This window comes from Apium graveolens, chromosome 9 (assembly GCF_009905375.1).
Source record: "Apium graveolens cultivar Ventura chromosome 9, ASM990537v1, whole genome shotgun sequence".
In the NCBI taxonomy this organism is placed as follows: domain Eukaryota; kingdom Viridiplantae; phylum Streptophyta; class Magnoliopsida; order Apiales; family Apiaceae; genus Apium; species Apium graveolens.
This window is the reverse complement of record NC_133655.1, coordinates 173,668,262-173,674,875: the sequence shown is the minus strand read 5'-3', so window position 1 is coordinate 173,674,875 and position 6,614 is coordinate 173,668,262. Positions and strand designations below refer to the sequence as shown.

Below are 6,614 nucleotides of genomic sequence, written 5' to 3'. Positions count from 1 at the left end.
TCTTCCGTGAGAGCAACGGTTTCAAGGTCATCCAGTTTCACCTTCCTTGAAAGAATAGTCTTCATAAACTTCGCATAACTAGGCATTTGTTCCAGAGCCTCAGCGAAAGGTATATTAATGTGAAGTTTCTTGAACACCTCCAGAAACTTCCCAAACTGTCTATCCAGCTTTTGTTGCTGCAATTTCTTAGGAAAAGGTGGTGGAGGATAGAGCTGTTTCTCCCCTGTATTAGCCTCAGGCAGAGTGTGTTCAACAGTAGTCTTCCTTGGTTCCGCCACTTTCTCCTTTTGCTTAGATTTTTCATCTCTAACTTCAGCTTCGACTTCTTTTGCCTTTTCAGTATCAGCTACTTTTCCAGACCTTAAGGTAATAGCCTTGACTTGCTCTTTAGCTTCCTTCCTGCCTGGTACTTCCGTGTCACTGGGAAGAGTGCCAGGTTGATGATTGAGTACTGCATTGGCTAATTGACCGATTTAATTTTCCAAGGTCTTGATAGAAACCGCCTGACTCTTGCACAACAGCTTAAGTTCCTCAAAATCAGCACTAGTAGGTGCAGCTGCACTTCCCTGTTGAGGATATGATTGCCTTGTAGCATACTGCTGTGGTTGCTGGAATCCAGGTGGGTTAAACTGTTTACTCACTCCTTGCTGATATGGTGGCTGAATAGCATTCTGATTATTCCCCCAGCTGAAATTTGGATGATTTCTGTTGTTAGGATGATAGGTTGCTGGCACAGGCTGCTGTTGTCGCTGATAATTATTCATATACTGAACAGATTCGTTGACGAGAGAACACTGATCCGTAGCATGAGAACCTGCACAAAGCTCACAAACCATAGCTATTTGATTAACTCCATACATAGCCAAAGAATCAACCTTCATTGATAGCGCTTGGAGCTGGGCTGCAATAGCGGTGGCTGCATCAACTTCCAGAATACCTGCTACCTTGCCTGATGTCATCCTCTGAGTTGGGTTTTGATGCTCATTTGCAGCCATCGTCTCGATAAGATTATACGCCTCAGTATAGCTTTTAGCCCATAAGACGCCTCCAGCTGCTGCATCGAGCATGGGCCGAGATTGGGCCCCCAAACCATTATAAAAACCAGTGATTACCATCCAATCCGGCATTCCATGATGTGGACATTTTCTCAACATTTCCTTGTAGCGTTCCCAAGCCTCGCACATAGATTCTGTAGGTTGCTGCGCAAACTGAGTAAGAGCACTCCTCATAGCAGCAGTCTTTGCCATTGGATAAAACTTCACCAGAAACTTTTGCGCAAGATCTTGCCACGTAGTGATGGACCCAGCTGGTTCAGAATGTAACCAGTCTTTAGCCTTATCCCTCAGTGAGAATAGGAAAAGCCTCAATTTGATAGCCTCATCAGTCACGCCATTATACTTAAAAGTGCTGCAGATCTCGACAAAATTCCTTATGTGCATGTTGGGGTCTTCAGTTGCCGCTCCTCCAAAAGAAACAGAATTCTGCACCATCTGAATAGTGCCCGGCTTGATTTCAAAGGTGTTAGCTTGAATAGCCGGATGAAGGATGCTTGACTGAATGTCATCAATTTTAGGCCGAGAAAAATCCATAAGAGCTGGATCAGCTTGAGCAATACGATCTCCCATGTTTACTGGTTCTTTCTGCTCAGTTCCTGAATCCGAATCCTCAAAATCTAACTTCTCCGTAGTATCAAGAACTTCGTCTTTCTCCTCAGCTGTATCTAAGGTCCTCTTGCGAGCACGAGAACGAGTTTGCATAAACGCTTGCTAAAGTAACTGAAACACAACCGAAAAGAGTAATTAACTACTACGTCCTAATCACTGAGTCCTAATGACCAATGATGGTAAGTACATAAACTAAACAAATACGCCGAGTCCCCGGCAGCGGCGCCAAAAACTTGTTAGGGCGAAATCACGCACTAATATTCACGCAAGTATACGCGTTCGCAAGTAATATAGAATACTTTCTAGTTCGTTCCCTCAGAGACTCAGACTAAGTTATTGTCTAATTAAACTCACTCACCAATGTATGATTACTTCTCAATGTTAAGATAACACTTAAAATTGTTGATTAAATATTAACTATAATTAAGTACTTAATTAACCACTTAACTAACACTTCAATTTATCAATAATAAAACACTCATGAGATCACAACTTCATTATTACTTCCTTCTATAGCCATTGTTATTACCTTTAGCATGTGACAGTGATGATATTAATCGAATAACACGAAACTGATAAAAGCCAACTTTCATTGTACTAATACCATTCTACCAAGCATCCACAATTAAGATAGAATTTGAATAGTCATCAATTATGTTGAGTTCCTATATGTCTACAGAAATTGACAACACAACGATTTAAGCACAAGTTATTCCTTTTGATTACATAAGGCAAATAAAACTGTTAGAGTTACCCACTAATCATGCACAACGTACATGAACCTATGCTAGCATGGCAAGTTCTAAATCTCAAGATCCACCATCGCTTCACAAGAGATTAACACCCTATCTTATATGTTCGCGACGCACATAAGACGAATACGCACAACCAATACTAGATATCATGCAATCATCACACACTAAAGTATTAAACAATTAACTAAAGAATTTCATAATAAATCCGTTGCAACCCCATGATCACGATTAGCCCATAATAGAACTTATCGCCATCATGGGTTCATATGAAATCATGATAAACGACACAAGAAAATAATAACTAAACTAATTATATTAAAACAGAGTACGTCACAAGAGTAAATAAGTCAAAGCAAGAAAACTAGCATCCAACGTTACAACGAAACAAGAATCACAAGAATATATGCTTCCTCTTCGTTGCGGTGTGCTAAATCGGTCTTCTTCCTTATCTCCTTTGCTTCTTGCGCAAAACACAATCTAAAACATAATCTCCTTCATATCCTCTATGAAAACGTCTCAAATCTACTTATGTAATAGTCTTATAAAACTCAGATTACATAGAAGTTGGAAGCCAAACAGAAGTAGAAGTCTAAAATAATTCAGCTTTTTCCCCGACCCTGCGCGGCCGCTCAGCATTTCTGCGCGGGCGCGCAAGGCTGTTGCGCGGCCGCTCAGCATTGCTGCGCGGGCGCGCAGGACCCTACTGGAAAAATTCCAGGTTTGCTCCGTTTCTTCGCCGTAATCTGCCCGTTCTTTTCCTCTCGCAATGGTGAACACATGCCAAGGCTTATTCTTGATGATTCCTCCTCCGAAATGCAACTAATACCCTGAAATGCATAAACACTAGAAAAACGCATCAAATACACAAAATACTTGATTTCAAGACACCAATTTAAGCCATTTTAAGACGTTCTAAGTGGTATAAAATGCCACTTATCACTGGTAACCTGTAGATTAATTCTGGACAGTTTGGTGGCCTGAGGTGGCCGGAATCGTGTTCTCCGGCCACACTCCGGTGAGTCGACGGTGGGAGTTTGCAAAATTGCAAACAGGCCCCTGTACTTTTGGAGATGATGAAGTTAGGTCCCTGAAGTTTCCAGACTTTGCAAAAATTGGATTCCTGTTTTAAAAATGTTTAAAAATCATAGTTCCTATTTATTTTTATTATAAAAAAATTTGTTTTTAATTTCTGAAAATTCTAAAAATTTGTATTTTAATTCCGAAAATTATTTTTAATTCAAAAATAAATATGAATTAATTAGTTAATTAATTTCAGTCAATTTTTAATTGATTAATTGGTCAATTAATTTGAAAATTAATTGATTAATTGATTTAATTAATTATTAATTGATTTTCATTAATTATTTAATTATATTTAATTATTTAAAAATGATGTAAAAATTTCAAAAAATAGTTTCGAGCTTTAAAATATTATTCTAAATTATTTTCAAGGTTCGATAATTATTATAAAATTATTTCGAAGCCAGAATTGGCTAATCGAACCCTGTTTATTTACCCAAAATTGATCCAACGACCCGTTTTAAATATCGAAAAATGTTTTAAAAATCATTTTAAATAACCAAAAGCTTATTTATGACCCAAGACTTCTTTATAAATGATATGTCATTGATTACGTGATGTATTATGTGTTATATGTGACTTGCTGATTGACTATCGGTCTATATATTCGGTGTTTACTTGACTATTGCGTAACCTTCAATCCGTTAATCGGATTTGGGTGAAACGAAGGGTAGATAGAAGTATGTGTTAAATAGAATCGTATGAGTTGATTATTGATAGATGCTTATGATATGTGAGCAGAAGAGGCAAGACGTAGGAAAGGGAAACAGGTAGTTGAGAAGTAAGACGGTTGAGATTGGAAGCGAGTGCAGGATAGTAAGCTGATACCAGGTAAATGTTTTGAACTTTCTCGAGATATTGTAGTATTTGATAGTTTTGCTGATATTGCAAGTGCTTTGAAGCACAGAAACCTAAACCCTGATTCCAGTTTTGATCTTGAGCCATGAACCTTATTCTCTCTAAGCCATTGATTATTGCATACCCAAATATGAACCTCAAGTATATGATACTACTCCACAAATACATACAAACTAAATACCGAACACTGAATTGAATTACCCACACACTCAAACCATTGCATCCTATGCTTTGAAAGGCAAAATCCTTGAAACCTTGAAACACTGATTCCTTTGTTATTCAATTCTTTCATTACCCAACAGCTAAGCCTTGAAGCTGCCATATTAATTCTCATGAATCCTGAAACCATTTCATTATGGAGCATCCAATGTTGTTAATAATTCTGTTTATTGCTATTATTACTTATTCTGTTATTATGTTAGAATTGGATTGTTTTTATAAAATTATGGACCAGATTCGTGGTCAGACCATATAATGGTCAAGTTAGGCCAATGTGTGGCTTGGATCCAGTAGTTAGAGCAATGTTGTGTGCTTTGCTCGGGGTTAGTGCGTGACTGATCAGCAGCCTAACCTTGGTTTTTGAAATAAAAGTATAATATCCAATTCTAAACCATAATCCATTGTTCACTTGATATCATAACCATATTCACCTGATGATCATTATTCTCAGTTTTGTCATTGTGACTTGCTGAGCTAGTTAGCTCATTTGTGCGATGTTGTTTATATTCTTTCCAGTTAAAAGGGAACCAGTTGGTAGCGAGGATCCCCAGTCCAGCGCGAGAGCTAGGGGTTCTGGTTGATCAAGTTAAGCTAGCAGACTTCTTTTGAATAATTTGAGTTTGTAAAAGTTTGTAATAATGTTTAATACTCAGTTTCGAGTTTGAATAGATGGGATATGATCGGTATGTAATATATTAGTGTATTTGGCTTGTGTGCATACTTTAACCTGTTGCGATCCATGGTAGTTGGTAAGTAGGGTCACTACATATTATTATTATCTTTATTATTGTTATAAGCAGGTTATAAATAAGGTATGTGTGTGGACCCCAAATTTCTGACCCGTGTTTGGAGGGCGCCACATTAGCTCTAGATGAAGAGGCCGCATTGTTGTCTTAATGATTGAGAAAGTTTTGATGATCATAAACTCCCCCTGAGTTTATGGACCTTTGAATTGAAATTAGAGTTCTTTCTGATTGTGACCTAACTTGGCTTTCAGCTCCTATTGATGGATCAACGGATGTTACTCTTTGCCTTTCAACGGATGATGCAGATTGTCTTTCGATAGATGATGCACTTTGTATTTCGACGGATGTTGAATTATGTGCTTCATTGGTTGTAGATTTTTCTGCATTGTCCTTAGATATTTGTTCTTGATCACTTTCATCATCACTGTCTTCACTAATCATCTCCACATTGTCAAATTTTAGGATTTCATGGAAATATTTATCTTGTAGTCCTTCAATCTTTTTATCATCAAACACAACATGTACAGATTCCATAACAATGTTGGTTTTGAGATTGTAGACTCTGTAAGCTTTTCCAACTGCAGATCCAACAAAAATCCATTCATCAACTTTGGCATCAAACTTTCCATGCTGATCAGTTTGATTCCTTAAGATATAACATTTGCAGCCAAAAACATGAAGAAAGTTTAATGTTGGTTTCCTGTTCTTGAACAATTGGTAGGGTGTCATGCATTTTGCTTTATTAACCAAAGAAATATTCTGCGTATAACATGCAGTGTTTCAGTCTCTACCCAAAAGTATATTGGTAACTTTGACTCTTCAAGCATTGTTCTTGCAGCTTCAATAAGAGATCTATTCTTTCTTTCCACCACTCTATTTTATTGTGGAATCCTTGCTGCAGAAAACTCATGCATGATCCCATTATCTTCACAAAATAATCTCATCACAGAACTCTTGAACTCAGTTCAATTGTCAAACCTGATTTTCTTACTTTGAAATCACGATGATTATCGACTTCTCTTATGTGATTGATGATGATTTCACTAGCTTCATCTTTGGATTTGAGAAAATATGTCCAAGAGAACTTTGAAAAATCATCCACAATTACTAGATAATATCTTTTCTTTGAGATTGACAATATGTTGACTGGTCCAAATAAGTCCATGTACAGTAGTTGTAGAGGTTCTTCAATTGTTGAATTAAGCTTCTTTCTGAATGATGCCTTGATCTGCTTTCCTTTCTGACAGAAATCATACGGACCATCCTTTGAGAATTCCACTTGAGGAATACCT

The 6,614-nt window shown here is 37.4% G+C and overlaps 1 non-coding gene across 1 annotated transcript; it reads left to right on the top strand.

Annotated features, from left to right (window-relative positions):
- Nucleotides 1-1,125: 1,125 nt before the first annotated feature.
- On the top strand, nucleotides 1,126-1,232 carry LOC141687862 (small nucleolar RNA R71). Its single transcript, XR_012561341.1, has one exon. It is a non-coding gene; the product is annotated as a small nucleolar RNA R71 (small nucleolar RNA).
- The last annotated feature ends 5,382 nt before the right edge of the window (nucleotides 1,233-6,614 follow it).